Source organism: Gobio gobio (genome assembly GCF_949357685.1).
Source record: "Gobio gobio genome assembly, chromosome: 13".
Lineage (NCBI taxonomy): Eukaryota > Metazoa > Chordata > Actinopteri > Cypriniformes > Gobionidae > Gobio > Gobio gobio.
Genome location: NC_137106.1, coordinates 43,365,459 through 43,373,867, shown reverse-complemented (window position 1 = coordinate 43,373,867; position 8,409 = coordinate 43,365,459). Strand labels below are relative to the sequence as shown.

The 8,409-nt window shown below is 38.4% G+C and overlaps 1 long non-coding RNA gene across 1 annotated transcript; it reads right to left on the bottom strand.

Annotated features, from left to right (window-relative positions):
* Positions 1-7,176: 7,176 nt before the first annotated feature.
* LOC307136591 lies at positions 7,177-8,073 on the bottom strand. The gene is made up of 3 exons (XR_013817806.1): positions 7,969-8,073; positions 7,359-7,880; positions 7,177-7,276 (listed from the first exon to the last, which is right to left on the bottom strand). It is a non-coding gene; the product is annotated as an uncharacterized lncRNA (long non-coding RNA).
* Positions 8,074-8,409: the final 336 nt, after the last annotated feature.

Sequence of the window (8,409 nt, the reverse complement as noted above, 5' to 3'; positions counted from 1 at the left end):
AAAAGTAAATTTATTAAATATAAGAAGAAAAAAGGGACTGTAGAGACAAAACAGTGCCACTGCTACTGCAGTGCTTGCTGCAAGACAAGAGAGAGACCGAGAGAGCATGTGTCCTAGATTGAAAAAGGCTCCCTTCAGGTGACACCAATTAGCCGGTTGATTGCAGGTGAGGATCAGGGAAACTGCAATGAAACACAGATTAAACACTCCCACATAACACTCATTACTAGCCCTAAGTTGCTCCTGTCCCAACTTTTTTTGAAATGTGTTGCAGGTCTGAATGACAGGAAAGGATGCATATTTACAAATGACATGAAGTTGACCAGACAAAACATGAAATATTTTGTGTTCATATTGTCTGCAATGAAATACAAGTCAAAGTAAATTTAGAAATCACTTCTTTTTTTTTTTTTTTTGCGTTTTCCATACTGTCCCAACTTTTTCTAATTTGGGGTTGTATATGGCTGCTCTTTTTAAGGCATCATTTCGATTTACTTTGCATCATTCTCTTAGGATCTCCTCCCTTCTGCATGGACCCCTGTTAATTTTCTCTCTATCTCTCTATACTTCCATGTCCTCTCCCTCCCACTCATTTCTCTCCCTCAATTCATCTAAAAAACAAAGACTATCACATTTTATGCTTATTTTCATGACACTTTATAACAGAAAAAAGTTTCTGCAAAACATCAGAAAAAAAATTATTGAATGTAATTATTGCATTTAAGAACACTGAAAATGTTCAAAAAAAGAATAAAAAGGAGTTGGACAAACCTTGTCCTCTTGTGGGACATCTTTGTCCTGCGGTGTACAGTAGTGTCACACCGGTGGACATTATCTGTCACACAATAGGAAGTTTCAGCCTTTTGAGGCAGTTAATTAACTTGCTATTTATAGCTAACCTGTCATTAGCAGTTAGCAAGACACATTTGTATATTTTTTCATGATTATGTGGTTTAACATACATTTTTTAATTAAAAAATATATATAATTTAGGGGTGTCACACCAAAGGACAACAAAACTTAACACTTTTATAGCGGTTCCAAATAAGTTAAATATTTGAACAATTCTGGGACAAAAAAATAACCATGTGCACATGTCATGGGCTTCACATGGGGCTTCAGTAACATGACGTTGAATTGGGTCAGTCAACTTTCTGTGGAATTGCCCGATTTAAAATGAGTATATGGTGTCACACCAGAGGACATGCATTTTCTGTGACAAAATGTATCAAGATCCTATGCTTTTAGAAATATATGGATGAAAAAAAAAGATTGCCATTTACTAAAATAGACACTTCTGTAAAATTATACCAGAGCTATTTATTAACATTGTTATACCTTTCTTTTGTAATTTATTGAACCATGCTTGAGGCAGTCACACCATAGGACAATTTTGAGATTTGGCTCAAAAATTAAAAATCTAAGAACAAAGCAGTGTTTATAACAACAGGTTAATTGTATTTTGTAAGACAAATACATGTTTAACCACACTCGAATAAATGCTGGGTTAAAAATACAAAAAATATGTTGGCAAAAAATGGCCAAACCCAGCCATTAGCCAGCCATAAGATAACCATTTCAGTTAATGGTTATCTTATGTATTTCTATTGCCTAGAGATGTGCCTACAGATACTGCACATTGTTCGAGTCTGTGTTGTGACGTCATGTTTAGAATGGTCATTCCTGCAGCGCGTCCACTGTTGTAAAAGACCAACCACATTTTTGTGTCTCTCCATGTAAAATAGCATCGTCAGTTTTCACTTTAGCCATTTACTTTATATAAAGGTTGAAAGTTGGGATCCAAACGCAAGAGGGCAGCAGAGCATCACTTATCGATGACAAAATAAGACTCAAAAAGTCACAAATATTTCCAATAGCTACTCTTTCAATAATTGCTACTCTCCTAGGTGTATATGACATTCTTCCTTCAGACGAATAAAATCGGAGTTATATTACAAAAGTCCAGGCTAATCCAAGCATTAGAATTGGATTAATAGTTGCTCTGTTTTTGAAGTCCATAAAAAGTGCATCTGCCCATCAAATAACATGCTCCATTCTGGCAGAGGTGTAAAGTACTTGAGTAATTTTACTTGATTACTGTACTTAAGTATTATTTTTGGGGATTTTTACTTTACTTGAGTACAATTAAAAATCAATACTTTTACTTTTACTTAATTAAATTTTTTAAGAAAAAAAGTACTTTTTACTCCTTACAATTTTATTTACAGTCAAAAAGTACTTATTTTTTGGAGATCACTTCATTCTATTTTCCCTTGCTATTACCAAACCAATTGAATTGCGCTGATGCCCAGTTTAATTTAAATGTATTTATTCTGCCAATGAGATTCATTTTCACATTCCATGAAATTGGTCAGACATGTTAATTGGTCCTTTGGAAGTGACGTCATGTCGCATCAATTACCACAATGCAGCACCTTGACCTGGGCTGCGTTTCCCAAAACCATCATAAGCCTAAGTTGATCATAGAGACCATTGGTGGCAATTGTAAGCTTACGATGGTTTTGGGAAATGCAGCCCTGGAAATTAGAGTGAGAGGCTTTTCAGCACTGCAAGAGAGCTTTTCAGCCCCAAAAGACACTTGACACTCACAATTTTGAAAATCAGCTTCTGCTTAAAGGGATAGTTCCCCCAAAAATGAAAATGTGATGTTTATCTGCTTGCATGTAGGTGTTTTTTTTTCTTCAGTAGAACACAAATAAATATTTTTAACTCCAACCGTTGCAGTCTATCAGTTGTATAATGCATGTGAATGGTACATGACTACTAGCATCATCTATGAGAGTAAAAAAACCTGCACAGACAAATCCATATTAAACTCTGCAGCTCGTGACACATTGATGTCCTAAGACATGAAACGATCGGTTTGTGCGAGAAACCGAACAGTATTTATATAATATTTTTACCTCAAAAACGATCGACCATGTCCAACACCTGTTCAGCCCGGCATCACTTCTGGTAAGTGTGGTCAATGTACATAATAATAATAATAATAATTTGTTACATTTATATAGCGCTTTTTTGGGTACTCAAATCGCTTTACATATAGAAGGGGGAAATCTCCTCAACGTCTCATCTGATGGACGGTGCTCTTTGACAGTATAGTGTCCCCTACTGGGGCGTTAGGACCCACACAGACCACAGGGTGAGCACCCCCTGCTGGCCTCACTAACACATCTACCAGCAGACACCTGGTTTCCAGGTGGTCTCCCATCCGGGTACTGACCATGCTCAGCCCTGCTTAGCTTCAGTGGGAAACAAGTCTTGGGCAAAAGGGTGATATGGCTGCTGGCAAATGATTAGACAGAGTTCCAGAAGTAATCTCTCGCACGTACCTCTACGCCAGATTGTGTACATTGACCTCACTTACCGGAAGTGATGACACGCAGAACGGGTGTCGGACATAGAACGTATTCGAGGTGAAAAAAATGTACAAATACTGTTCGGTTTCTCGCACAAACCGATCGTTTCGTGTCTTAGGACATCAATGTGTCGTCACGAGCTGCGGGGTTTAATATGGATTTGTCCTGCAACTGTTGGAGTTAAAAATCTTCATTTTGTCAGGTGTGAGAGAGAGAACCCCAGAGACGAAGGCAAGTAACTCAGTCTTTTAATGGAAAAATAGGCTAAACAGCCGCTGGCACCATCAAACAGAAAGTCTTTAAAGGATAACCAAAGCTGCCGGAGATCTGGGTTGGTAGACCAGTCCTTAGATGAAAACAGTGGTGACAGGCAGGCGGCCGTCGATAGTAGCACTCAGTGTCCTGATATCAGCATTCAGCGGCAGGCGAGCTGGGCAGAGCACAGACTAAGCATAAGCATTAGCGCAGGTCAATACGAAGGTAGTGTTTACCAGACAAGACAGAACCAAACGGGAAGAATAACGATCGACACATACGTCTACAGAAATAATAATCTGGCAAAGAACAAAGGACAGGCAGGGACTAGAAATAGAAAACCCAATCAGAGGAGAACAGGGAACAGGTGTAGCGAGAAACAGCCTGTCAGCAGATAACGAGCGACAGCTGATCAACATGTGTGCGTGCAAGCACCCAGAGGGAAAGTGTGAGTCAGAGAACGACCAGCAGAGGGGGGAAAAGAAGGAAGAACCAGGATCATGACACATTTGTGTTCTACTGAAGAAACAAAGACACCTACATCTTGGATGCCCTGGAGATAAGCAGATAAACATCAAATTTCCATTTTTGGGTGAACTATCCCTTTAAGTTAAATCCGGGGTTTTACAACTTTGAGTAGCATGTTGCATACTGGCATTAGGTAGTAGTCTTATAGTTTTTTGATAATTAAATACCATTCAATTCAAACAGTTCTAAAGCAGGATAAAACCGTGTATGTGGTTCATTCACTTCATGTTTTTAGAGATTAAAAGCTTAAAGAAGAATCTCTAGATTTCATACTTTCTCTAGTTTTGTACTTTTATGCTACTTTTACTTTTTTTAAACTCAAGTACAATTTTAATGTGGTACTTTTTGACTTTTAATCAAGTATGATTCTGGCCAGATACTTTTACTTTTAATTGAGTAAAAATTTCATTCTGTACTTGTACTTTCACTTTAGTAACATTTTTGAGTACTTTTTACACCTCTGCATTCTGGGGTGTTAATAAAGGCCTTCTAAAGAGAATCGATGCGTTTGTGTAAGAAAAATATCCATATTTAAAGGTGCCATGGCATGGATTTTTTATTTTATTTTATAATGTATTCTGAGGTGTACTTATATTGTTAGTATGATTTTTACATCATAAAATGTCATAATTTAGAAATAAAAGGAATTTTTTTCTATACTGATGTTTGCCCTCTGGCTGAATGCCCTGTTTCAAGGGGCATGTCTGCTGTGAGACTTCAGTAAAAACGCCCACTGTTGTGATTGGCTGACATCTTTGCATTTGAAATGAGCGGAGGGGGCGTGGTTTAACTAGGTGTACGAGGCACAAGCCTGCTGCCAGAGAGACATATGTCACCTTTCATCAGTTCTCTCAGCACGTCTCAGTTCAGTGAACTGTTGTAGTTACTAGCATATACTCCAGGTTATTAGTTTATTTCTAGTCGGAGGGACTGTCACTCATATCAGAAAGTTAGTAACTTTAGTAAATGATGGATCAGCGCTGACTCGAGACGCGAACCGTTTAGAACAATTCAGTCCGATTTAGTGAACTAGTTCGGTTCACTAAAAATAACCGGTTCAAATGAACGATTCGTTCGCGAACCGGACATCAATGGACCAGAAACGGAGAGATTGCTAGCAAAGTGATATTGTACTGAGTTGTGAGAGCGCTGTCAGCACAAGTTTATTTTGTTTGTATCTGAGAGTTCTGAATAAACACAAGTCCCAGTCACGCTGAGCCCGCCTTCCTCCTTATTACCAACTTTGTTCAACCATTACAGCTGAGCCGATCTTCTGGAGGCCTAAACCCTGTCAGGGAGGGAAGAAGATGGACAGAGGGATTTTGGAGCCTGTCTGGTCTTGTGGACCAGTTCTGGCCCCATCTCTCATCGACCTGTTTGCTGCTAGTGTCCCCAGTGATGATGATGAGGTGAAGATTGATGATAAACAACGATAATGATTGATGGTCCATTTAATAGTGATCAATTTAAAAACCTTGCAGTTGTTATAACAGAATAAATTAGTTTTATGTGGCTAAATTTGCAAAACAAAATAGCAAAAGTTACATCATTATGAGCCTTAAATGTGTTATTTGCCTGTTTTTCACCAATAGAGTGGTTGTACCATGTCAATGACCTTTCCATTTGAATCCTGGTGTCAGAATTATATTAACAAGTGGGTTCATTTGTCTTTGTATGTTGTGTGGTTTTGGAGAAATCTGTGTTTTTCACCACTCGCATTGACATCAATTCAAGATGGCTGCAAAACGAACCCCATGGGACATATGTTGACCTCGGCAACATCAAAAATCAAGAAACCATTAGGGTTACAAAAAAAAACAGGTTACAAAATACTGCCAAGCGGATACGTGGGAAACTATTTCTCCTGCTAGACTACTTGATTAATCAAAGTTTAACAAAGTTAAACAATTTACTAGAAATCACACATTTTATGTGTAATTTGGCATGTAAAGTTACCAAAAATGTCAGATTTAATCTTATTCTTTTTGGTTTCAGTTAATACAGGTGGAGCTGGGAAAGGTGGAGGGTTTCTAAAATCGCGCTACAACTACAGCAAATGCTAACACAGCATTTGAATGTTGAGCATGACAGCTTATTGGCGACTGATACAGCAGGAACCAATCAGATGTGCTCTAAAGAGAATGTGATTGCAAGCAGATTGAGTTAAAGGTGCTAGCAAGCAATTTTTGAGAAACACTGTTGATATTTGAAATCACCGAAACAAGCTCGCCCCTACCCAAAAGAATCACATCCCAATATTGATAGCTCCACCCCCAAATTCACGAACATGCTATGCTGCACAGGCACCTCCCTCCCCAGTCAACAATTTGATCTCACAATGATGACACTATGAGCTCACAATATTCTCATGGTGCGGTCATAATGTGAGTGTCACAGTGAACTAAAAGTGTAACCACACAGAGCTCTCACTGTGTGCTCATACTTTGTTCACAACATGAGGTCACTGTACAATCACAGTGCACTCATACTGTGGTGGAAATATGAGGTCACATCACACTCACTGTGTGCTCATACTGTGGTGGAAATATGAGGTCACATCACACTCACTGTGTGCTCATACTGTGCTCACTGTGTGCTCATACTGTGGTCACTGTGTGCTCATACTGTGCTCACTGTGTGCTCATACTGTGGTCACTGTGTGCTCATACTGTGCTCACTGTGTGCTCATACTGTGATCACTGTGTGCTCATACTGTGGTCACTGTGTGCTCATACTGTGGTCACTGTGTGCTCATACTGTGCTCACTGTGTGCTCATACTGTGGTCACTGTGTGCTCATACTGTGCTCACTGTGTGCTCATACTGTGAGATCACCATATAACACCACTATGCAATAATTGTGTTAGTTCACTGTTATCTAAAATGATTCAGTTAACTCAAACTTTTACACCCACATTCTTTATTTCCATCAATAAAAACAATCAAACAAAAAGTCAGCTTTTTCCTTTATTTGGTTTCCTTTTCAGCCTGGTGTTGGCGTTGGACAAAAAAAGTCTACTTGGCGAATACATTCCGCGTCTGGTGTTGTTCTGGTGGTTACTTTTAGCTTCTTCACCTCTATTTCATTTTGTTTGTGAAAACACCTGACACATTCTAAAAACACAAAGAGCAAGGTGTTAACATTACAATTTCTATAGCAGCATCCAGATGCACAAACCAAAACTTAAACACTTACTTTTCAAACATGTCAGGAGCACAGGTGGCAACACCTTCTTCCCATCTTTCCCCGTTCTGTTATACAGACAGAGAACATTGTCTGACGCTATGCTTTTTAAAGCCTGTCTCACCATCTCACCTATATTGGAGCTGCCGTGAGTATGGATGAGATAGTGTACCTGACAAAAACATACATAATATTGTCATGATTAAAATATACCAGGCTTCAACATTTCTTTTACATGGTATCTGCTGCAAAAAAATAAAAAAATAAAACTGTGGCTTTGTTGTAAAAATAAACGCTAAATTTATATAGTAGTACTAACATAAAGCTCTCGATAATTTTTGTCTTCTTCAAGCCTCTGACAGAAGGCTTCAAACGTTTCAAAGCTGGAGCACTGTTGTTGTTTAAAAAGTTCCTCATGGGCATCTTCTTCTGCCCGCTTCATGAGAACAGACTTAACTTTTGCCAAGTCATTCATGATGACAGCTTGTCTCTGTTCCAGCATTTGAATTTGTTGGAGTATCTTAGTATTCAGATCTGAAAAATTGTAAAGTTAGATTGTTATATAGCAAAGGATGTTTTATGTCTGTATAAATAAATAATGTCTAATTGATATATCACATACCAAACAATTTCTCCATGGTGACTTTGCATTTTGTTTCCTTTGGTTCCTTTCCTGTTATCAAAATTACATACATAAGGTCAGTGAAATTGCATTTATCTAAATCAGTTATATTGTTTCTATATTTATTTTTCTACATCAATTAAACCATTTTTTCCCTGATCGTTTTATCCACAATGCACATGTAGGTGGTTCACTTTTATTGTGGGGACATTTGGTACAATGTAAAAAAAAAAAAAAAACACACACGCGCACGCGCACACACACACACACACACACACACACACACACACACACACACACACACACACACACACACACACACACACACACACACACACACACACACACACACACACACACACACACACACACACACACACACACACACACACACACACACACAATAAATTATATTAAATTATAACTCACCTGAAGAAGCAG